A 27149-nucleotide genomic window follows, 5' to 3' on the forward strand; every position below is an offset into this window, starting at 1 on the left:
CTGTAATTTTGTGCATTGTATTGAATATTCCAGACTATTACTTTGTAAAAGTGTATATTTTTAATCCTAAGTCAATTATCTTTTAGAATGTGTATTTCTATTTTAAATAGCAAGTATGTTCTAGATCATTGTTGTATTTCTTTAAAATGTGCAGAATATCCTCTGAATTAGGAGGGATGATATGATAAAATATCTATTTTTAAAAATCTATACACTATATTTGAGCCTGAACTGAAGTTTCAAAAAATAATATAACATCACACTTCTATTTGGTTATCTTCTTTACTTATTTCATAATCCTCTGGCTAATAATTTTGGAACAATACAGAATCACCAGTGTAACACAGAGAAAGACTGCTGGATAAGTTTGCTAATCTAATTTATCATAAGTGAGAAGTTTAAATGGATTTTACATAAGCAACTAAAATTACTGAAAATAAATATTTTTACAAATACTTCTTAGTTTTAGACTATCTTCCAAAATATTTATATGTGGGAAGGGCTTATCATATATATAACAAACAAACAAAAATTGACTCAGATTTAATAGTGTGCAGTGACAGGCAATTATCCAAATACTAGGTTTTCTGAAAAAAAAAAAAAAAAAAAGATAATATCTAACCCAAGTATATTGCTTTTTCATTAACTGATACCTGAATTTCTATTTTAAGAATGTTTATATTTGGGCCAAAACCTGTTTGGCTCAGTGGATAGAGGGTCAGCCTGGGGACTGAAAGGTCCCGGGTTCGATTCCGGTCAAGGGCATGTACGTTGGTTGCGGGCACATCCCCAGTAGGGGTTGTGCAAGAGGCAGCTGACCAATGATTCTCTCTCATCGATGTTTCTAACTCTCTATTCCTCTCTCTTCCTCTCTGTAAAAAATCAATAAAATATTTTAAAAAAAAAGAATGTTTACATTTGGTTTCAGGACTAATACTGGTTGAAATGCAAATGCACACCAAAAGAGGCAGTATTATTTGGTTAATGAAGGGGGTATATCTATCTACAAAAATAAACATAAGTAATACACATATAATTTGTCCACCATCGTGTAGTTTATATAGAAACAACCCCCCCCCCCCAAAATATTCAATGATAGAGGATTAATTCTGGAAAGAAAAAAAAAACCCTCATGAAATGGAACACATGCTGCCATTAAAATTAAAATGGTTTATTCATGCTGAGAGGAAAGGATGACCACAACTACAAAGTAAGGAAAGAGGGAAAGAGAACACCAGTGAAGGAGAGTCTATTGCTCTACACGTTTTTGTTTGCATTGGGCCAAAGTGAAAGGGAGATCATTTAAATGGATTTTACATAAGCAGCTAGAGTTACTGTGCATCACCGAAAATGAATATTTTTAGAAATACTTCCTGGTTTTAGACTATCTTCCAAAATATTTATAAGTTAAGGGGGAGTACCATATGTGTAACAAATAGAATTAGTTTTTATTTCGTCTTTTATGATTTTTTTCTTCTACATTTAAAATTGTTAAATATGATGAATATATGGTGCCTATTTGTACCAAACACATACAGACATGTGAATTAATTTTCCTTTGTCTTAATATAAGATATGAGAAGAGCTTTTGATAGTGGATTGGGAAAAAAAAACACACAAATGACATTACCCACATTTATGGTGTAAACCTGCATACATAGAAGTGTTGTTTGAAGTACTAAAAGCTAATAGATAATGTATTTTAAAGTCATTACCAGATCATATGTAGAATGTATAAAGAATGATGTCAAAAATCAGTTACAGGTCCCTTGAACACCCTGTGAGGACATAAGAGGGTCAAGAGATTACAGAGTGACAAATAATGTTCTGTGAAGATTTCTAGATATTACCTTCACACACACACACACACACACACACACACACACACACACTCACCCTTCCAAAGGATACATTTTGGAAGGAGGGAGAATGTCAGCTACTACATTTAATTGTAGTGAATGGGACTTCTATGGGCTACTTGAACATGATATGTGTTTCTAGCAGTGAGCCCAGTACAATAGAATATTATCTGATTTCTGTCTGGGAAGTCCAGGAGATAAGAAGAAATAATACTTTCCCCAAATAAAGATTTTTTTAAAAAAAAAGAGGAAGAGATGGGTGAAAAAATAAAAGGGAGAAAGAAGAGTAAAACTTGTGTTGAGATTGGCTTTTGGATTTCACTTGTAGAGTTTATCTGGATAAAAATGTGCACACGTGTTTTCCATGGACTAAAGAAGAAGTATGTGGGAGAGAGAGGGATCTTGGTGTTGTTTTCATTCCTGAGGAGAACAGAAAGAGTCTATATGAGTACACTGCCCAGACAGACAGAGGGTTACAACAACAACAACAACAGAACAAATCAAGTTTGACAAGCATCACATGGATGAAAAAGAAAAAAAAAAAAATGAGTCATCCTCATCATGGGAAAATTGACCCATTATTTCTAATGGGGAAAAAGGGGGAATATCGATGTGCCCATAAGAAACAGAAATACCTTTGGCATCTTCTAGGCGCAGACATCTCAAACCTTTTTTACAGTAGTTCCAGTTTTACAGCCAGGAAGTTTCCTGGTCGTCAGAAACAGCAATGAGTAAGTGTGAGAGGAGTTAGGAAAGAATGAGAGAAGCTGGGGGACATCTGTAATAGTGTCAACAATTTAAAAAAAAAATGAAGAAAGCTAACTATGCTTTCTCTGTTTTCTACAGCAGATGGGTCACTTGCAACTGGTCCAACATTTGAACACGGGGAGAAGGTTTGAGCGTTATATAAAACTAGAGACCTGGTGCACAAAATTTGTGCTTGGGGAAGAGTCCTCTCAGCCCAACCTGCACCCTCTCCAATCCAGGACCCCTCGGGGGGTGTCTGACTGCCAGTTTAGGACGGAACCTGAGAATAGGACCTACACTGGCAGTCAGACATCCCTCTCACAATCCTGGACCACTGGCTCCTAATCGCTCACCTGCCTGCCTGCTGGCTGCCCCTAATTGTTCCCCCATGCTGGCCTGATTTCCCTTCACTGCCTCTGCATGCCGGACTGATCACCCTTAACTGCTTCCTCTGCTGGCCTGGTTGCTCCTATCTTCCCCCCTCCCACCAACAGCCTAGTCGCCCCAACTTCCCCCCTTGCTGGCCTAGTTGCTCCTCACTGCCATGCCCAATCTTTCTCCAACTGCCCTCCCCCTGTCAACCTGGTTGCCCCTAACTGCCCTCCGGCCAGCTTGTTGCTTATTGACAACAAGCTGTTGTCTTATTGCCCCCCCTGCTGGCCTGGTCGCCCCCAACTGCCCCCCCATCTGGTCTGGTTGCCCCTCACAGTCCTCCCTCCTTCCCCCTCTCCGCTGGCCTGGTTGCCTCATGCAGCCTGCTGTTCATTCGTTTGGTCATCCCTCACTAACCCCCCTGCCAGCCTTGTCACCCCATGCAGCCTGCTTGTTCAGTCATTTGGTTGTCCCTCACTAACTCCCTTGCTGGCCCGGTCATAGGCAGCCATCTTGTGAGGGCATGATGATTAATTTGCATATTAACTCTTTCTTGTATAGGATATGAGCTATTGATTGATATGCTAAATTTATTACTTCCATTTACTAATTTCAGACATTATGAACTAAGGCTAAAATAAGCTATTTTTTACCTCAAAGCATTTACTGATCTCACCTTGGTAACTTAAAATTGACCATGGTAGAAAGATTTTACAATAAATAGAATGTTCCATATGTTCTATTTTCCAAAGATTTTTCATACATCATGGAAATCAGCAAAATCTAAGAATGAAGGTGTGATTCATTTCCTGAGTGTCCAGACTTAAAGAAAGTGATGAAGAAAACAGTAATAGGAATTAAACTTAAAAGTATGCTGCATCTGTAGCTATTTAATTATAAATAGCACAAAAATTGAGAATTGTATTTGCAGTATTTGAAAACTATTATGTGGACTGAGTAAAAAAGTCACTCATATTGCCCAGGCTGGTGTTGCTACATGGTTAGACTGTCAGCCTGCACACTGAAAGGTAATGGGTTTGAATCCTGGCCGAGGACATGTGCCTAGGTTGTAGGTTCTATTTCCGGCCTTGGTTGGAGCATGTGTAGGAGGCAATCAATGGATGTCTTTCTCACCCCCACTCTCTTTTCGTCCCCGCTACCTTCCACTCTCTCTAAAAATCAATGGGGAAAATATGTCCTTGGATGAGGATTAACAAAACAAACAAACAAATGTCACTCATGTCATTAACAAATGAGCAAAATGTCAATATATGTCTGTTATTTCACTTTTGTTTTACTCATTAATGCAAACAAAAATATCACATAGTATACATGTGTGACTAATACTGACCAAGCCGGTTGTTAAAGAGTACACCAGTCTATGTATTTATTGTCCCAAAGGCAAACTAGTCTGAACACTTAAAAGCTAGTCCTAACCTAGTTTTAATGAATAAATTAAGTAGTTAATCAATTGCTATGATTATAATCATTGTCACTTTCAGTACCCTTAATACATTCTTTCTTTCCTAAAATATTGTTTTTCCCAATTAAAAATTAAAATGGTATGTGTCATTTTAAAAAAATTAAGTTACAATTTAAAAAAAATCTCAACTTAAATAGAAAGAAAATAAAATGGAAAATTATTTTAGTTCATGCAAATGGACATTCTATTATAGTCAGATATAATTTGATTCAGAAATGAAATGTATCACTGGTATCCAGTTTCTTTTGGTCCATTTCTCAGGTCTAACTTCCTTGTTTCCATTCTAATTCTGGTTTCAAGAAAACCCCCGTAGCTCTAGCTCCATGTGTATTACAATTCAAGAACTAATAATCATTTCGTTGCATGCAGTGGCTCTAGTGGAGTCTTTTTCTTATTTCGCCCCTGAATATTTTTCTGTTCCACAGCACTGAGAGACCCTAAGTAGTTTAGTTTACATATAGGCCATACATTCCTTCTCTGGAGTTGTTTTGGGCATAGCTTATAGAAACAAAACAAAACAAAAAACTGAAAGTGAGAGGGAAAAAAATGTGTGTATGTCTTCCAAACTATACTGTCATCACTAAAAAATGGCTGTCCTACCAAATCACCTCATGCATTTCAGCAGGGACTAATTACTTCCAGATTAACACAAGCTAGAAAGAGGGTTTCTTTCTCCGTCCTCTGACTAGAACCCTCTAAAGCCTCGTTTAGATACCGGATGACAGGGGATGATATATGTTACCAGTATAAATGGGATGAGGGATAATGATGAATATTGGGAGCAAAAAATAAACACACAAATGGACCAAACATATAAACAAATGAAAATCACAATTAAAAAGCAAAAACAAAATAAGGAAACATAACTATGTCCCAGTAAATTTCTTCTGCTCTTGCTCTACCCTGGCATCAGTACATCATGATACTATGCTTTCTGTATTCTCAATATGTGAAGCTCTTCCTACACATATGTAACATATTTCTAATCCTCCTAACTTCACATTTAAATGGTAGGAGAGCAAATTAATGTTGTCAGTACTTTCTCCTACACAAACACACATAGAACCACCATACATGTGCATGCTTAAAAATAATTTACTCTTCAAGGCACGTTTGAATTAATCACATAATTCAATTTCAACATAAAGCATCGTTTTTTGAAAATAAGTAACTTTTGATCCTTTTCCATTTTACCCATAATGACTTAACAGCACCTAATTTCTGAGTAGTGATAGTTAGTTACTTAACTTGTTAAAAATTTGAAGAAAAGTAACATTTTATTATGTGTATTAATTGAGTAAATGTTGGAGACACAGACTTAAAAATAACTGTGGTTACTATCTTTTGAAAAAGGAAGTCATGAGATAGGGATTTCATCAGATTAATAGAGTTTGTAAGCAAGAATTAAATCAAAATGATAAACTTAAAACAAAGTAATTGAAAATAATTGAAATTAATATCTCTATATATAAATTAAATAGAAATTGGGTAGAGCTGAATGGGAGATTATTTAGTGATCTAGATAAAAGAATATAATATCAAATTTAGTTTAAGGGCTTTCATTAATATCTCTACATATTTTTCCACCATATACAATGAAAAGAAGCCATTTTACTGAATTGAAAATATTTTTAATAAAGCAATACTTACTCTGATATGTTTAACTTTACTTAATTTTACTTAATAATGTGCTGATAGTCTATTTCATTGACTTCTAAGTGTATATAGAAGGACATTGATATAAATAGACAGATATAGAAACTAAAATTAAGATAAGCCTAATATCCTTTCAAAATCTCACAAATAGTTAACATTAGTTTTATTAATAGAACTCAATGCAGGTGCAATGATTGCAGTTTGCTGATACAAGATTTTGTCTACTTTACCCAGATAGTGGAAACATCCATTGGGAAATTCTATTACCAAAAAAGTAGTAAATCTTGGCTCAATCACTTATGATTATTTGTCTTCAACGTCTGCTGTTTTCATGAACTTTGAGGTTACTTAAGAAATCATATCCCCGCCCCCCAAAAAATATAATAAACTCATATATAGATACACACAACTTTGGTTCAGGAAAAAAAAATTAAAATGAAGAGCAATAGATCAAGGATTGTTTCCATGTACTATTTTAAAATATAACAATATAGATAGGAGTAATAAGTTATAGGAAAGTCAGAGTAGAAAAAACAAACAAAATATCAGGAAAAGAAAGAGAGGTGAAACACCACTTAGTAACTATATTATCAGTTGTTATAGTTTCAATTATAATGCACATGTTTTTATGCCTGTGTTTATCTTCTATAAGGAAGGGGATGGTATGAATTTAAATAGCAGAAATATTTTGAGAGCTAAGTAAATAATGATAGTAGAGCTATTATAATATTGCCCATAAGATTCAAATTTAGATAGCTTTTACATATAGCTTTTAATAGTCAAAAAGACATTTAATAAACAAGTACTAATCTCTATGTAGCTGGATATAAAAAAATTAAGTTAATTAGTCCTAACTTAAGTTCCTTATCTATAAAATGGATACAATAGAAAAAATAGTATATCATGGTTATTGTTTTTAATATGTTTTTATTGATTTTTAGAAAAAGAGGAAGGGAGGGGGAGAGAGAAACATCAATGAGAAAAAGACATCAATGTATGGCCCCTGCTGGGAATCAAGCCCAAAACCTGAGCCAGTGCCCTGATTGGGAATGGAACTGGCGACCTCTCGGTGCATGGGATGATTGGGATCTATGGTTATTTTGAGTATTAAATATATATTTCATATCAATATCCCTATATTAATAAGGATATATATTTGTATTTAATGTGTATTTATTGTTTTCTCCAATAGATTTGATAATATTCTACTCAGTTAGTCTGTATATATTTTATATTTTTCACTAACAACTTTTTCTTGAAAGAAAATCCAAGCTTTACAGTTTTGTTTTATTTTAATTTACTAACACTGTCAATATATTATTGGGCCTACACAGGCCTTTCAGTCATACATGTATTTTTGTATCAACAAGGGGACCTGTGTATGTCCAGGCTCATCCATAAAAATAGCAAAATGACCTTAGTAATATTACAATTTCTACAAACAATTTTCCTCATCACCTCTAAATGAAGACATCAGTTTGTTTTAGGTACTAACAGTCTTTGATCAATTGCATGCTCTCTGAATGACAGAAAACAAATAATAGTTTATAACTACCAGAAAAATTCAAAGGCATACAATCATACAGTGCAAAATGATGTTTCAGTCAACAATGGACTATATATATGATGGTAGTCCCATGTATATATATAAAACCCTAATATGCAAATAAACCAAACAGCACAACAATGAACAACCAGTCACTATGATGTGCACTGATCACCAGGGGGGTTGTGCAGAACATGGTGAGTGTTAGCTACAGCAGGATGGTGGAACAGGTAAGCAGGGGAACCAGACCAAGGCAGGGCACTGATCACTGTCATTGGGCAAGCCTCCAGCAGTTACTGAAAATTCTTTGCTCCTGAATGCCATGGTCCCACCTGGTGTTCACACCTTCTGCTGGCATTAGCCTTGCTCGCACCCATTGCTGGTGCCCAATGCTGGCTCTGATTGCTCAGCACCATCAGTAGGTGTGAGAAGTGGCTGCTGGCCCCATTTGCCCCTCAGGGTTTCTCCACCTCCCCCTCCTCCTAAGGCAGCGTTTTTCAACAGCTGTTCTGCGGCACACTAGTGTGCCGCAAGATGTTGCCTGGTGTGCCATAGGTGCAGACAAGACAAGAATTTTATAATTTTTCACTATTTTGTTTACTTAATATTTCATAATAAAGTAATTATAAAATACTTTCTTTGTGTTTATTTGATTCCTATTCAAGAGAATTACTTTATATATAGTCAATATAGGCACAGAGTTAAATTTTTTAACATTTTCTAATGGTGGTGTGCCTCGTGATTTTTTTTCATGAAACAAGTGTGCCTTTGCCCAAAAAGGGTTGAAAAACACTGTCCTAAGGGATAATCAGGGCCAGCAGCCTCATCTAGCACCCAGTGCTGGTGCAGGCCCCAATTGGGAAAGCAGTGGTGGCAGAAATGAGGCTGGCAGCAGACAGGGCACCCAGGGCTGTGGTGCAAGGGACCGGGCAGGGGCACAGAGGATGGGCCAAGACATCCCCCTGTGTCCACCACAGCCTCGTGGCCCAGTTTTTTCAAGGTGCACAAACTCGTTCACTGAGCCCTTAGTAGATTATAATGGAGCTAAAATAAGGCTATTGCCTAGTGCAGTCTTAGCCATCATAAGGTTGTAGCACAATGCATGTCTGTTCCATGCTGGTCTTAGTAATACCAACAGCTAGAAATGTTCAGGGCACTCACCTGGGCCCCAGTGAGCTTCCCAGACATCTCTCCTTTCCAAACCAATGTTATAGTTGGACTGATTATTCTGATTGTAAGACACCCTTAAGTGATAACCTTTACGAAGCTTTGAATTAAAAAAAAAGAGTTTATTACTTACAGCCTCTGGAGCATACAGGCCATCATGGGGGCATGCAGAGAGGTAGAGGAGACAGGAGAGAGAGAGAGAGAGCGCGCGCGAGAGAGGACACAGACCTGCAGTTCTGCATTTAATGGGGTAACAGATAGGGGCACAGGTTTTCTTGGCTCACTCATCATTAGAGAGTTTAAAATGTAAGAGAGAGCCCTGGCCAAGTGGCTCCATTGATTGGAGTGTCAATGGGACCTGTAACTTTTACACCAAAAGGTACAGGTCCCATTCCAGCCAGGGCACATATTTAGGTTCCTGGTTTGAAATCCTCTTGGTCATTCTGCTTCCTTGACAAAATTGGACTTACCATGGGTTATTCTACCAGCCATTAAAATTCCTTCATCCATCTCATGCATTGCATCCAATATAATAAAAGCCTAATATGCAAATTGACCAAATGGCAGAACAACAAGCAAAATGACCAGTCCCCAGATGCACACTGACCACCAGGGGGCAGACTCTCAATGCAGGAGTTGCCCCCAGCCTGCAGGCCCCAGGCCAGCCAAGGCGGGTGCTAGCAAGCCCCCCCCCCCTCCTATCACCCAGCCTGTTGCCCAAAGGAGGGAGGTGACTAGTGGGGGGCAGGGCTGGTGAGCAGATGGCACCAGACTGGTCAAGGCAGGTGACAGCTGGGCTCCGCCAATCATCCTGCGTGTCGCCCTGCAGAGGGAGGTGACAGGGGGAGTGGGGGAGGGCCAGTGATGGTGCAGGCTGGCCAACAAGGCTGCCAGTGGGGGCCCCCCCAATTGCCCCACTGGTCACCCCACAGATTGGTCCTGATCACCAGCCAGACTAGGGACCCTACCCATGCATGAATCTTGGGCATTGGGCCTCTAGTTAAATAATAAAGAGAATGTTTGAGAAATTTTAATGAATTAGATGAGAAGATGTTTAATATTCACCTGGCAAGATTAAAGTCTTCTATAAATGAATTCATGACTTCACAATGAATTTAGCCCTCTACTTCTAAAATAAATAAATAAATAAGCCTTTCAACTGAAAACAGAACAACAACAAAAATTAAACATACCTCAAATGCAAACTCTCCTTATTTTTAACTATAAAGAATCCAACTGAAAAAAAATAAACGAAACCAAAGATGTAAATGTTGATTTAGATGTATGTACCACTTTATAGCAACTTCAGCATTAGTATTGCAATTATTCAGGGATGTGAGCTATATACGTTTCTGTTACAAGGTCCCCCGCTGACCCTGAAAAACTCTCATCTAAGGCAGACAGCATGGAGTCACTACATAGCAAATGGGCAAGTGAACATCCTCAGCAGCTGGGAGCAGATTCCATCTTATTCTGCAGGAGAGTAAATAACAAGGCGACATGAATTTAGATGCACTGCAATTCCTATACCAGCTTAATGATTAACACATAATTACAATGTTAATAACAGCCACCCAGATATTACCCTGAAACACATCTCTCATCAGAAAATTCTACTATACCAGAGCAGATTTCTCATACACACACGTGCCCTCGCACACAAACATCTAACACTTTTCCCACATACATTTTTGTTTTTAAGCATTTTGCTTGCCATAAATTATTGCTTATGAAAATATAGTTATATATTTTCTACATCTTAACTTATTTGAAATTGAAGGTTTCAATAATGAAAAAACCAAGTAAACAAACAACAACAAAAACACACACCAAAGGAAGCCAATGCCATTAGAATTCAGTAGCGGAAACTGAAAGTGTCTGCCATGGTTGGAGGGATTATTGATTTTAGTTCCAGCCAGAGACCAGCTAAAGAGTATGACTTTGTTCTATTTTTTTAAAAAATTCAGGATGTAGTAGTTTTTTGTTGTTGTTGTTTGTTGTTTTTTTTTTAAATCAGGATGTAGTAGTTGTTTTTTTTAACATCTGCATTTAGTCTTATAAAATTTACTATATTTTCTAAAGGTAATGGCAAAAATGAATAGGGATTAGCCGAAACTAGTTTGGCTCAGTGGATAGAGCATCACCTGTGGACTGAAGGGTCCCAGGTTCGATTCCAGTCAAGGGCATGTACCTTGGTTGCGGGCATATCCCCAGTAGGGGGTGTGCAAGAGGCAGCTGATTGATGATTCTCTCTCATTGATGTTTCTAACTCCCTATCCCTCTCTCTTCCTCTCTGTAAAAAATCAATAAGATATATTTTTTTTTTAAAAAAAATGAATAGGGATTAATAGTTTAAAACATGCGCTCCTGGAAACTTCCATAGGCTAACTAAAACATTTCTAGGGCCATGGCCAGCAAACTGCGGCTTACGAGTCACATGTGGTTCTTTGGCCCCTTGAGTGTGGCTCTTCCACAAAATACCACATGCAGGCGCACACATACAGTGCTATTGAAACTTTGTGGCCCATGAGCAGAAGTCGGGTTTTGGCTCACAAAATAAATTTCAATCGTTGTAATGTTGATATTTGGCTCTGTTGACTAATGAGTATGCTGACCACTGTTTTAGGGGAACAGGAATTGCATTTCAAATTTAACAGAAAGGCTTTATTTCAGTAGATGGTATTTCCCAATTAGAGGACTGCCCACTCTGGTAGGCATGTAACTCACTTCAGCATATGGAATGAAAAAGGGGCACATACTGAACCTGGCAAGCTCATGGAGGCCTTAGAAACTCAGAGACCTAAATAGGATGGTGGGAAAGTAAAACTTTCTAACAAAAAGAGAGCCTTGGAAGGTAGTCATGTCCTAGGATAGTGGAACTTCCTTGACAAAGATCAATCTTTACCTTAACTGAGTCTTTAGTCTTTTTGCACCTACCCTGTTTCCCCGAAAATAACAGTGTCTTATATTAATTTTTTCTCCCAAAGTTGCTCAAGGTCTTATTTTAAGGGGATGTCTTATCTTTCCATGCACTAGGTCTTATTTTCGGAGGATGTCTTATTTTTGGGGAAACACGGGTATGATCACACACCTTTGGAATGTTAGTAATCCTCTTTTTCCATACCCCTCCTGGCAAAATCTCTCTAGAAAAGGAAACCACAGAACCCTCTATTGTTCTCCCACTTAGCATCTCTATGTGTTGTCAATGTCCATTGTTAACTAACCAGAACCCACCAATGTAACATAAGTTTGTGTCTATCTGTTTTACTTTTCATCCAATCTCAGAGATTTCCTCCCTTTGCTTCCTTCCACCTCCGTAATCAATCACCAATGGATTTCATGTAACCTCCTTATGTCTTCCCCTTTGGCTCTGATGTATACAATAAATGGTAAACCTGCCATTTTCTGGAACATTTTTCAATCCATTGAGATTTTGCTTTCCCTGCAATTGTTGTTATTTTGGCTCAAATAAACTCATAAAAATTCTCCACAGGTTTGGATGTTTCTTACATCAACAAGCAATAGGACATGAGAGCTTGTTTCTGAGGACAAATGGGCTGGGGAGATGTAAGCTCTATACCTCAACACAGAAGTTAGAGTCCCACAGGCGCCCTGTTCCATCCATTCAGACATGAAGCTTGAGGGTTCAGCCAAAGTACAGCTGGCAGAGAGGGGTCTGGAAGGGCAGCCTTGCGTCTGCCTGGGACAGGCTACATGATCACATATCAGAATTGTTGGTTGATCATAATGAAAACAACAAACATCTGTTTAACCCTTACTGTATGCCAGTCACTCCTTTAATTTTTTGTTGTTGTTGTTCAAACATATACACTAAGTACTGTCGCTAACTTCATTTTACAGATGAGAAAACAGAAAAATAGATTTAAAGATAAATTTCTCAAGATTGTACAAGGATTACATGGTAAAGTCAGTTTTAGAACCCATGAGGAAAATTCCAAAGCCTCTAGGCTAGCCCAGTGCAAGCTATTCTACCTTAGTTCCTCTTGAGAGGGTGGGAGAATATAAGCAGAAGCTGTAAGCAGCATCAGTATGGGAGGTAGATTCATTCCTCATCAGATTTGATTTTTACACTAACTAAAGTATTAATAGTATGGAAAATGGCTAATCTACAGAGCTAACTTAGAAAATGAACTCACTCCAAGTTAATAAAAGTATGGAGCTAGTCTGGCAAGTGTGGCTCAGTGGTTGAGCATCAACTTGTGATCCAGGAGATTAGGGTTTGATTCCCTGTCAGAGATAAGGCCAGGGTTATGGGCTTGATTTCCAGTGCAGGTAGGGGGCATGTAAGAGGCAATGGATCAAAGATTCTATCTCATCATTGATGTCTCTATCTCTTTTTCTCTCTCTAAAATCAATATATTTAAAATATATTTTTAAAAGCATGGAGCTATATGACCTCTCTGACATGTTATGTGGGCTAAGATCCCCTTCAAGGGGACAAGGAAGAATATTGACTGCTTCCAAGAAGGAGTGATTGAATTTTAGGTCAAATGGAGGATGGCATTGATATCCTTGTGATTAACCAGTTATTAATTATAGGAAAGAAGCAAAGGGGGAAGCCACACATTATAGACATACTAGAGGCCTGGTGCCTGAAATTCATGCACTTTGGGGGGTCCCCTCAGCCCACAGGCCAGGCACAGGGACCCCACCAGTACACAATCAAGGTCGAGGAGGGACGAGGGAAGTTGGCCAGCTGGGAAGAGATAGAGGGAGAGCTTCAGGGCGTGTCTGGCATTCTCACTCAGTCCTGATCAACCAGACTTCAGCAGCAAACTAACCTACTGGTCAGAGCATCTGCCCCCTGGTGGTCAGTGCATGTTATAACAACTAGTTGACTGGTTGACTATCTGCTCCCTGGTGGTCAGTGCATGTCATAATAAGCAGTTAGTGACCTTACATATCATTAGCATATTACACTTTGATTGGTTGAACGGACAACCAGACAACCTGACACATAACATATTAGGCTTTTATTATATAGAATTGTTTGGGTAGTTTCACCAGGAAGCTGCAATTTCACACTCCCTAAGGAACAGGACATATTCCCTGGAAAATACTGAAGGAAGGGAATGAACAAAGGGAAGATAGATGCAGTAAACTTGCCTATCAATCACACCAAGAAAAGAGATCATTGGCCAGAATGATGTGGCCAATGCTAGCATGCCAAAATTTGGGAATACATAATCTCCTAAACAAAGGAGTTCTCTTTCTCTTGTGCTTGATTCTTGGCTTGTGGAGTTATTTTGCTCCTACTTCCTTACATTCACCTCTATTGCCCACAGCCATGTGGGCTGCACACCCAGTGAACTAACGGACTACAGCAGGAAACACAGCTAAGCTAGCTGATGCTGTATTGGACCTGGTTCCCACAATGAAAAGGAAACTCTGGACACTGCCTCTTATTTTAGCTCGGCTAAAGCCTCAGCTACACTTCTTCTATGGGAAATGAGAACGTTGGAAACTCAGGGATTTACAATAATTCCACAGAAATAAATATTTCTATTATACTTCACCTTTCTAAGGGGGCCTTCAAAATTTCTCATTTCAGCCATACCCCAAGAACCCCACCCCCTTGGGCAACCAGGGTGGATGAGCCCCCCTCCTATCCTGTAACACTATCATTCGTATAAAAAATGAACTGAAGGTTGGAGCTCATACTGATGGAAGGCTACTGTGGATTACTAAGCTCTTCATCATATACTTTTTTTTTTTTTTTTTTTTTTTTTTTTTTTTTATAAACCAAGCAATCTACCAAATAGAAAATTAGAACACTTAGAAGAAATTTATCTCTTGTTCTCAAAGTCTATAATTCTCTCTCCAGCCACATATTTTACAAATGCAATTCACTTACTACACAATGAACGAGGAAAGGCAAACATATATATTCTGTGAAGAGCCATTTAGTAAATGTCTACTTTTGCTTTGCCTGGTATTAAGCTGAGAGCACAAATAAATATGACATAGATCTAATTTCAAGGTTTTTTTTTTTCTTTCTAAAAGAAGTAATGCATATATTTTAAAACAGTTTAAAATAATAGTTAAAATCTTACAATAATTAAAGTAATTAAATGAGGAAACGAGGATATAGTCAGACTGGGGTGGCTCTCATGCCACAGTAGCCTACGTAAGCAAACTGGAACCAAAGCCAGAATCTATACTGTGGAATCCAAGAAAATGAAACTTGAGAACTATCCTTCACAAACAGCCAGCCAAATAAGACAACCTTAAGTGATAGCCAACTGAATAATTTTCTTAAGCTGCTTCCATACCTTCTCAATAGGGACCTCTCCCCTAGCTCCTGGTTTAGTGATGATAAATTTGAATTAATTGAGATAGAAATAAACTCTGGAGATTTATTTTTTAAATTTTTTAAAATATGTTTTTATTCATTTTTGAGAGAGGAAGGGACAGGGAGAGATAGAAATATTAATGATGAGAGGGAGTCATTGATTGGCTGCCTCCTTGCATGCCCCCTACTGGGGATCCAGCTTGAAATCCAGCATGTGCCTTGACCTGGGATCTAACTGTGACTTCCTGATTCATGGGATGATGCTCAAACACTGAGCCACACTTGCCTGGTAGCTCTTGAAAATTTTAATGTGCCTCAGTTTATATCAATAGTTTAACACAATGCATGACAAAGGCGTGGGGTGTGTGTGTGATAAAACTAAGTATTCAAAGTGTAGAATGTGAATGTGGCGAATTACTTTTGTGGCCCATGAAGCTTTTGACAGATTACAAATCTGTACATTTAGAAGCCATTTGTCTCTCAACAGAAGTGTCAGCAAAATTCTTGTAATTCAAATTTTCTTAGGCTGCATAGCAATTCCTTACATATATTGTCCTCTTAGGTAAAATTGTCTGTGAGCTAATCACAGTATTAGAATGTATCTGAGCTTTAATTTGTTAAATTTTTATTCAATATTAACTTTTAATTGGAGTCATAAAAAAGTTTATGCTTCACAATGAATTTTCATATCAATAAAGACACATAATTATGACTAGATATCATACAATGCATGTAGAAATGAATGTTGTTTGTGGGGGTTAAAAATTATTAGTACTTTTCTTCCCTCCTAAGTTCTTCTGGCTGGACTAATCATCAAATTGACAAAAACTTACTAACAGGAGAAAATCAAGTCTGAATGCATGAGCATGGGGAACTCACACAGGCATGGACACTCCTTTGCAGTTCCAAAGACAGTGAGGCAACTATTGGGTACGTAACACACATTTGGACAAATGAGAAAAAGGTAATGGGTATTAGATTTCACAAGTGAGAATGGGCAATTTACTGAGGAATACCAGACTATACATAGCAGGCAAATGCTTTTTTTAAAAAAACAATATATTTTTTATTTATTTCAAAGAGGGAGGGAGGGATATATATATTTTAAATCAATCAGCTTCAAGACCAAAATAATTCATTTATCCATATAATTTAAGATCATCTGAATTTACAAATTAGGAAAATGTAACATTTGAAGGTACTCAACAGGCTCTTTTACTCGGAAAGTCTTAGGCCCTGAAAGCCGATTTTCTCCAATTTTCAAAATGGAAGGTTAAAGTAGCAGTATTTTCAGAATGAGGTATTTGTCACATCATCTTATCAATGATGGCATTTTCCAATTATTAATCATTTTAAACCAAAGGCTAATTGAAGGCACAAAAATGTACGTTCAATGAGAGACATTATTTGACTATTTCAGAACATGAAAATATTATTTAAAAATGGTTGGACATTAAATTAGTTGTTCAAACAGTCTAATTACTCATTAAAAAAAACCACCCCAAAACACAGAATTATGACAAAGAAATGAGAAACACAATTTCATTAATATAACATTTAATTAACATTACCCTTAAATAATGTAAAAATGATATTAAAGAAGACCTGCATTTACAAGCCCCAGTTCCAATTCTTTCCTTAGACAGTAGAAACTATCATTTATATTAAAGAGCAGCCTAGAGTTAGTTAATTGTGTCTTGAGTGCCATAAAAATAATTCAAACTTGGCAATTCTTAATAAATTTAAACTCCATAATTTGTGTCAGCCTCAGAACAATTGAGCAGACTAAGAAGTCACTTGTCCTTATTCTTAATGTTATTAAGAAGAAAACGTATGATATATGCTATATTCTTATACTACATTTACATGTGCTCCTTTATAGCCACGGGTAGAAAATTAAACTTCTGGCATTCCTGCAAGCCAGAATGTGTCAATTCTTAAATCAAGACAAGATTTATTAATCATTTCTGTACCGTATCACAGATCCTCTTACAAGCTTCACACTGTTCCCCCATGGTGAGACCTTAATTCCTATAACTAGAACCACTTGGAAAACAATGTAATATTATAAGTACATGAAGCATTACAAGGGATTTCACAGACAAAATATCCTCCTTCATACTGCCAGTGAGCTTCCATCTAAAGAGAACTGACAAATGTCCTATTGCACTATTCACTCCCTATGTGAAGTTAACCCTAAGGCTGCCTTTAGAGACATATTCAAATAGAGTCAGGCGTGATTTCTATAGGAAAACATTGTTTGCTAAAACTCTTTTATTCTCAGTAGCTTTTAAGTTCCTGAAAGCTTTATTCTAGGCTTGTAGGTAAAAGTAAAACTAAATGTTAAATGTCAGTTCAGCTTCAGAGAGAAAATTCCTGATTCCACTGAAGCTCTGTTACTGTCTGTGGACCCCAGACCTCTGTGGCAGCTTTTTGGTTATCCTACACATGACAGCCTGCCTCAGTGCTCTCCTCTGTGGTGACATTGGTCAACGTGAGCTGCTGCAGATGCTTCTTTATTTTTTATTTTTATTTTTTAAAAACAAAACACGTGTCCTTTTAAAAAATATATATATATTTTATTGATTTTTTTTTTATAGAGAGGAAGAGAGAGGGATAGAGAGCTAGAAACATCCATGAGAGAGAAACATTGATCAGCTGCCTCTTGCACACCCCCCACTGGGGATGTGCCCACAACCCAGGTAAATGCCCTTGACAGGAATCAAACTTGGGACCCTTTGGTCCACAGGCTGATGCTCTGTCCACTGAGGCAAACCGGTATTGGCTGCAGCTGCTTCTTTAAAGAGAAGAGTACAGTCTTCCCTTTAGCGATGTCATTTCCATGGTCTGGGGTTATACATAGTTTTTCATTGGATAGTTGAATTTCTAAAAATTCATGTGTGCAAATTTCCTGTCATTAGCAACATTAAATCTCAAATGAGCATAAAAGTTAAAGTGACATTTAAAAATAGAGAAATGTTGATTCAAAATAGAAAGTTAATCAGATTGTTGAAAAAATCTAATTTATTAGTCATTGAGGTGAAAGGAAAATTTACTTATTGCTCAATTGGCTACATAAAATTAAAAGTAATTTCTCTATTAAAAAATGGAAAGAATATACAAATAGATATGCCAGTGATGAATGTGAAAATACAATTTGTATTTGGTAAATGTAATCAGGAATTCTGACAATGAGAATGTATCTTTTGTGATAAAATATGTGCAAATAAAACAAAAAGGAGTGCATTTAAGAAGCACTAAAAACATAATAAATGTTTAATATGTATGTAGAATAATCATTTCCTGTGGGATATATAAATTAGCACAATTTCTAAATCAATTTTACAAAGTCTATCAATAACCATATACTAATATATGTAAGTATGTATATTTATATGCTTTAACTTGGTACTTTTTCCTGTTAAAACTGATATAAGGGCAACAAACTCTAAAAAAGAGAATATGCTCAGTATAGCCTCACCTATTTTAAAATTGGAGCTAATTACCTATTATTTTATCTGTTCTTCAATCAATTTCATACTGCATTATTTAATCTTTAGCTAGTAGTTATTGATAGTCTGTGGCAATAAAGGGAACATAATTTTAGGTAAGTAAAGAACAAATCAAATGTATATCCATTATGTGATAATAGCAACACAAAATTATACTTTTTTTCTAGATGCAAGAAAAGATAATTAACCACCTCAGAGTGGTAAGGATTCTATCTTTTTTGTCTCAATTTAAAATTTGTAAATTATAGATAAACATTTCACTATAAAAAAGACACACACACTTCTCTCCTATTTCTCAGAAGAATAGCAGCAAGGCTTTTGCTACTTCCTTTATGAGGGTTTGGTAAACTCTAGATCTTGTGCCAAATCTAGGCAACCACTTACTATCTATAATAATAAAAGCATAATATGTTCATTAGAACCAGTGACTTTCCAGAGGACATTCTGATCGACCTACTGAACCAAGCCACAGCACTGGGGGCCGAGGGGGTTATGGGGATCGAACTCCTTGCATGAATTTTGTGTACTGGGCATCTTCTTCTCTGAAATTAATATACATATTAATCAGAGAAGCAGGGAGAGTCAGAGACAGGCACATCAATGATGAGAGAGAATCACTGACCAGCTGCCTCATGCATGCCCCCTATGGGGATCAAGCCTGCAACCTGGGCATGTGCAGGGAATTGCCCTATGACTTTCTAGTTCATAGGTCCACACTCAACCACTGAGCCATGCCTGCTGGGCCAACCACTTGTATTTTTGTATCACTGAGGGCTAAGAAAGGTATTCAAATTTTTGGATAATAATTTCCTTCACTGTTATTTTTGGGTAAATGCTTATTGTAGTTATTTTGGAGTATTGGATTAGTTGGCATTTTTGTGTGAAATAGCAAAACAAGAAAGAAAAATTCAATGGGAAGATCTTTCAACATTATATATATATATATATATATATATATATATATATATATATAGACACACACACACACACACACACACACACACACACACACACACACACACATATATATATATATATATATATATATATATATATATATATATATATATATATATTTCCTGGTACAATGCAAAAATACTTAAATTGTTCCCCTGCTTGAAAAACCCATAATATCCTATAACTTCTTTACTTTTTTATCATATAATTAGAAATATGAAATGCTGTTATGTTTTCTTTCCTCTACACTATTAAACTATTCAACTGCAAAAGCAATGTCCTGTGCATTTTAAGCCAATATCATTGGGGTGGTCTTGACTTGGCAACAGCTGCTTTAGGGATGCAAAAACAACAAAAACAAAACACTGAGAGGACTCCCCAGTCAAGGGAGAACAGCGTGGGCTCTGACATGGTTCACTGTCTTGAAATGAACCTACCCACGTTCTATACCAGGATAGGCTAAAAAAAATGTCTGAGAAAAATAAAATGGAGTGGATCCACTCAAACACCAAAATGAAGGTGAGAGTGCTGTGTCAGGCAGGCCATTTTGCAGAGAATGTTTAAGTTTCTTTTAAGATTTCCGTTACTCTATTCAGTGCTATTGAAAGGGAACTTAAAACAAATTGGTTGTCTACTGCCATTATTATTAGTTGTGATATGTGAACACAAACAAGTGTACAATTCAATCATGCCATTTTTATATAGAAATTGTCTTCTTTTTTCTGAAATTTATTTCAGGAGTACTATAATTATTAAAATAGACAAAACAAAACAAAACTGAGTTTTCTTGTACTATGACCCCTATTCCATCTCTCTAAAGATAAATACTACTTAGCTTTTAATTTTTTCTTTGTGTTCATTTAAAAAAAACCCCAAACACTATATAATTGGATCTGCATAAATGCATATTATCTCCGCATATAAACAAAAATATATTTTACCCTTACCAACTTCATCCTCTTGCTCTTATAACTTTAATATATTTTTAAAACTGTTAATGATAACTTCAGAAATTATAGCTGACCCTTGAAAACACATAGGTTAGGAACACTTAGCACTCACAGAAATGAAAATACACGTGTAACTTTTTGACTCCCCTAAAGTTAACAAATGTTGACCAGAGTATTACCAATATACAAACAGTCCATTAATACATATTTTGTATGTTATATGTATTATATACTATATTCTAATAACAATTTAAGCAGGAGAAAAGAAAATATTATTCAGGTAATCATAAGGAAGTCAAAATATATTTACACTATATATTGGCAAAGCCCCACTTATCAGTGAACCCAAATAATTGAAACTTGCATTAGTTATGGGTCAATGGTTCACCAGAGTTTTTAAGAATCTATACTATAAAATAAATCCTTTCCCCTAGACCAGTGGTCAGCAAACTGCGGCTCCTGAGCCACATGCGGTTCTTTGACCCATTGAGTTTTTAGCAAAGACCAGCTTAGGAGTACCCTAATTAAGTTAATAACAATGTAACTACCTGTATAGTTTAAGTTAAAAAATGTGGCTCTCAAAAGAAATTTCAAATGTTGATATTTGGCTCTGTTGACTAATGAGTTTGCGACTAATCCTAACCCTAGACCTAACTGCCAATATTGGTGGTCCCTGCCATTTCTTAATTGATCACAGGTTTTGAACAACCAAATGACATTAACTAATAATTACTGTGATTTTGAGTAATCAAACACTTAGCTTAAATGTCATTTCAAAACTTACCAGCATGAGAAATATTTGTTCTCTGTAGATACATTTTTTTTGCCAGTGTCATGAGCTAGTCACTGAGTTCAAGCTCATTATAGGAAGACAAAGTCACTTAGGCATGTGCAAGAAGCTGTGGAGAAGCGGTCTGGCCTTCTGTATGGATGGAGGTCTTTGGTGATGCAGCATTTGGAGTTGATAAAGATCCTGCTGTTGACATGAGTTGGTCTTTCTCCATATCATTCAAAATCCAAGTGAAATTAGAATGGAACCACTTGTACTGATTGTATTTTCCTTTACCTATTTAGAGATGCACAGAATAATTATTCACAGAATGAAGAAGCAATCTGACACAGCTAACAGAGGCTATTCATATAGGCTTGTTTTGGAGGAAATAAAGCAAAAGCAAAAACAGAGGGGTATAGGCTCCTGAGCAACGTAATCAGTTGTTAGTACAAATGTCACATTTCTTGGGAAATCAAAAATCAGATTTGATATAAATTATTAGGAACATTATTTTCTGTATATTTGCTTAAAATCTATTTAAATTTGGAGAGGGTAGAGAACATAATTACTTCAGTAGTCTACATTGGCATTTATTTCTTTAGTTTTGGATTAGAGATTTGAAAAAATTGCTTAGGATGGTACATTCTGTAAAGCCAAATACTTGTATATAAAATGTTTAAGGTATAAAATGCCAATCTAATTTCACCATAAGCAAAAGTAAAAGGGAAAGGACAAGTTGCTACAGTACTGGCAAAACATATGAATGTCAAAGTGTTTTTAATTTCCTTAAGAAGATATATCAGAGTCATAATTAAACCTTAAGGATAATAAAAGTGAAGATATAAAAGACAACACACACATGCACACAGAGAGACCCTCAGATAACAAATACAAAAAAGAGTTCAGTCTGATAAATAGTAAAATAAATGAAAATTAAATAAAAATGAGTAACCCTCTACTATGTCCACCATGGGCCCAATCCATTGACAATTCTTTCAAGATAAAGTGAGACTGTGTCCCCTGTGCCCTCCCTAGTCTAAGGCACGGTCATCAGTCACCTGAACTATTGCAGGAAACCTCCACAATTCTACTCTTGCTTTCCTCAAATCTATCCTACACTACATAGCCAAGAGGAAATATTTAAAATATAAATAAACCATGTCATTCCTGTGTTGAATGCTCTTCTCAGGGCTGCTGCTTCTAGAAAGGGCAGTACAAGCCATATGTATATTCTTTTCAGATGCATGAGGGCACCTAGCCAATATGCTCAAGGGTTTCTACTAAGGTATTTTGAGGTGTGCAGTGAATTGGGACACTTGCCTGCTTCTCCAAAGAGCATAATTTAGCTTATTGGATACTTGTACCAAGGGGGTGAGGGTATTATGTTACTGAGAATGTAGACCGAAACAAAGCAAATAGCATTTTTGTCTGTGCCAACACAGTGAATGTACATTCAGAAACAGCTAGTACGACTAAAATTTGCTTCCTTCAAAATCCAGCAGAAGCATCCCATTCCCCCGTCTCCCTCCTCATTTATAACTTGTCTGCTACGCTAATATTGGCAGTGCCAGCACCATTCTTCTTTTGTTTATAAGTAAATCCTCGGGTTAATTTACCCTTCCCTCAACCAGCCTGCAGTGTCTTAGAAAATTCTCTCAAAGTGCTCTTCAGGCAGATAGCATTTGTTAAAATTACTACTGCTGTGTAACAAATTAATCAAAATTAGCAGCTTAAAAGGCGTAATTTGTTATGCTCCTTGTTTCTGGGCACAGGGATTTGGACAAGGCACAGAAGAGTGGCTTTTCTCTATTCCATGGTGTCTGGGGCCCCAGCTTGGAAGATACAAAGAGTGAGACTATCCCTCAACCCTTGTTCATTCTCAGGACTGGCACCTGAGCTTCAATGGCTGTAACACTTGGGCTGCTGATGAGAGTCATACGGGTGGCTTCTCTATGCCTCTGCTTCCATACAGTATGGCAGACTCAGGCTGGTCTAATGACTGAATGACTCCAGGCAGGATCACAAGTGTTACAACAACACAAGGCAGAAACTACATCCCCTTTAAGGACCCAGCCTCAGGAGTCAAACAGCATCATTCACCCCATAATGGTCCAAGTAGTCACAAGCCTGATTAGATGAGATTCCCAGAAGGAAGGGAGCATGCCAAAGAATAAGAAGTCCATGCCTTAAAAACTGCACTGATTTGTGTATTTTTTTTTTAATTCTCCTATTATTTATTTTTTTAAATTAAATTTTATTGGGCTGACAGTAGTCAACATGAACATATGGGTTTCATGTGTGGGTTTCTATGCTATGAAATCTGTATATAGCACCATGTACCCACCACCCAAAGTCAAGTTTTTTCCTGTCACCTCATATTAGGACCCCTTTTTCCACCCATGCAACCACCACATTGTTGTTTGCTGTTTGTTTGATCTGTGTATTCATGCAGTTATCCATTTTGATGACTCCACCAGGACTGTGTGGGCTTCGGTAATCCTGGAGTGTTTTGAACTCTATATCTGGTATATTACTTGCCTCCATTTCATTTAGTATTTTTCTGGAGAGTCCTCCTCTTCTTTAATTTGGAACATGTTTCCTTGTATGCTCATTTTGGCTGACTTTGTGTGTGTGTGTGTGTGTGTGTGTGTGTGTGTGTGTGGTTTTTTTCTCCCTATATAATAGGTAGATCTGCTGTGTCTTCTAGTCTTGGTAAGGTGCCTTATGTAGTTAGTGTCATGTGAGACCCAGTGGGGCAGTCTCATTGGTTACCTTAGCTGGGTGCTCCAAAAATGTTCCTTGAGTGGGTTAGGTGAGATCTGCTATTGTAATTGAGACTTGATTGCTATTGGCCCATTTGTGTATGAGGACAATCTATGGGCTGGCTGACTTGAGGATCAGGTATTGACTGCATGAAACAGAATTTGCTTCTGCAGGGTCTAGTGCCTGCTGACATCTCCCTTTGGATATACTACTTGTGAAGCTAATTGAATCCAGCTCTGATCTCTGAAGCTGGCCACTATGTGTGTCTGTTCTGGGGCCTCTTAAGAAGGATTCTGGCCAAAACCAGTTTGGCTCAGTAGATAGAGTATCAGTGTGCAGACTGAAAGGTCCCAGGTTCGATTCTGGTCAAGGTCATGTACATTGGTTGCAGGCACATTCCCCGGTAGGGGGTGTGCAGGAGGCAGCTTGTCAATGTTTCTCTTTCATCCATGTTTCTAGCTCTCTATTCCTCTTCCTTCCTCTCTGTGAAAAATCAATAAAATATGTTTAAAAAAATAGAAAAAAAAAAAAAAAGGATTCTGGTTGTGGCTGCCTCTGCTCGGCCTTGATGCGCATGGCAAGGACCAAGTTTCACACCAAGGCTAGCTTCTATCAGCACTGAGCCCAGAAGCATGTCAGCCAAAGGAGTACAGCAGCCCAAGATCTGACTCCACCTGTCTCCATCTGCCTGCTTCTTATTAAGCTCAGCCACTAGAGGTACATGAGTTGCATGAGGTAGGGTCTCATTGAGTCAGCAAGTAGGGATGTTTGCCGAATTGACACAGGTTCAAACCGGGTGCCAGTGCTGAGTTTGAAGCCACTCAGCAAATGTCCTATTGCCTACCAAATCCAGCTTCTACCCACCTGGTTCCCATAGATCTTTGTGGTGGGATAGGGTCTCAGAGAGTCATTAAGGTGTGGTCAGTAGAGTTTATTAGGCCCAACAGACCAAGATTTGGCTGTGTGAAGTGAAGGCTCTGCACCAGGTGGGTATGCATTAGTTAAATGTTCACAGTACTAGAGCCATGCAACTCAGTCTGTCTCAGATTTTGCTGGGAGCTCTTGCTCAGCAGGGAGGGTCTGTCTGGAATTGGGATGGTGGGTCTAGTGGATTAGTGAAAAGGGGGAGGTGCCGGTCAGTCTTGGGGGAAGGCGCCCCATAGTCACACAATTTATTCACTGACACCTCCTGGGTCTGCCCAGACTTCTCCAGGCAGTTGGTTCCTCAGCAAGGTGTTAGCTCTGCAGGGGAGGGCAACAGGGATTGCAAATAGTGGGGTTTTGCATTCCCCCAGGTTGATGCTGTAAAGAGAGCAGTGCTCCACCTAAGAAAGATGGCATCTGCAGTGTGGGAGAGGGACTCAGCACAGGAACCTGGGCGGCTGTCACTTCAGCTCTCTCCCAAGAGCCACAGACCCCAATCTCTCCTCACACAAGTGTAGCCCATTCTGCCCTCCCCTTACCAGAGACCAAGGTGAATGGTTGCAAATGAAATTTTGTGCGTTGGCTCTTTGAGAGGGTGCTTATGTGTCTAACAGACTCTTGTGTCTCTCTGGCACACAGAATCCTTGCTGATTTTCCAGGCCATTTGTTATGAGAGCACCTCTTCCTGGCTTTGATCCTCTGGGTTTAGGAGCACTGCATGGGTTGAAACCCTACACTCCTCAGGGGAAAACCTTTACAACTGAACTATCCCGCCAAAATCTCAGTCACCGTGCATTCAAAAGGGACCAGCCCTTTTGTGTCTCCAACCCTTCCTACCAGTCTCTGTGTGACTTCTTTTGTAAATCCTTGGCTGTAACGTTTCTCTTCAGTCAGTTTTCAATTGGTTATTCCGGATGATCGTTGTAATTCCAGTTTGGTCCTGGGAGGAGATGAGTGTACCTTCCACGTACTCTGTCACCATCTACTAAACTTTACACTCTTTTGAATGTTGTTGTGGAATTTGAGAGATTACAGTGCGGAGGTGGCTGTCCAGGGAGAGGAGGTTCATTGGGAAACACGATTTTCCCTACTCCATTTTCAGAAAGAAATAGACGTGAACCTATTCCAATTCTCCTGCAGATTACTAGATATTTGTTGATGATGAAAGTGATACTAATGTTTTATTTATTAAAGTTCTTGGAAATATTTTTTAAACTCTTCTTTATAAAAAATACTTTATTGATTTAAGAGTGAAATGGAGAGAGAGAGAGAGAGAGAGAGAAACATCCATGATGAAAGTGAATCAGTGATCTGTTGCCTGCTGCACATCCCACACTGGGGATCGAGCCTGCAACCCAGGCATGTGCCCTGGCCAGTAATCACGTGACCTCTAGGTTCATAAATGGACACTCTACCATTGAGCATTGCCAGCCGGGCTTCTTGGATATTTGGATATTCTATACTAACTTACTTGGAACCTAAGGATATGAAAGTCATTATAAAGACAAAGATATAGACAGACGTTGCAGAGTAAGGGGAAATTTTATTAAAATGAAAATTATAATGCAACAGGAAGTTGAATTTCTTTGCATGTTTTGTTCAGTATTGCATGCATTATTGAAATTATTCTAAAAACTGAATACACATTAAATTTATGGGTGTGTATGTATATGATTTTTGCTTGATGTTAAGTTTTTTGTTTTTGTTTTTGCTAAAAGTCAACAGAGAATGAAAGTTAGTATAGAATACATGGAAAGAAAGCAGAGCTTTTACAATGTAAGTAGAAGTAACATGTAACAACTAATTTATAAAAATAAACGGTGTGTGTGTGTGTGTGTGTGTGTGTGTGTGGTGAAAGGTAGTTATATATCAAGTATTCAATAAATTTATGGACCTATGTCTTTTTTTAATGAAAATATTTTGATAAGTGTGGTATGCAACATATTAGGTATATTTTTCTTAAATATAACTAGATATAGTTAGTAATTAAATTGTGCTAAAATACTTTCATGCTTTTTATTTTTAGAACATCTTAAAACATGTGCATTTCTGGACTATAATTTTAACCAGCATCTCTTTATAAGATAGGTTTTAAAAAAATATCAGCTCAGAAAGAATTCTGGGTAAT

Source organism: Pipistrellus hanaki (genome assembly GCF_964339955.1).
Source record: "Pipistrellus hanaki genome assembly, chromosome: 12".
NCBI lineage: Eukaryota > Metazoa > Chordata > Mammalia > Chiroptera > Vespertilionidae > Pipistrellus > Pipistrellus hanaki.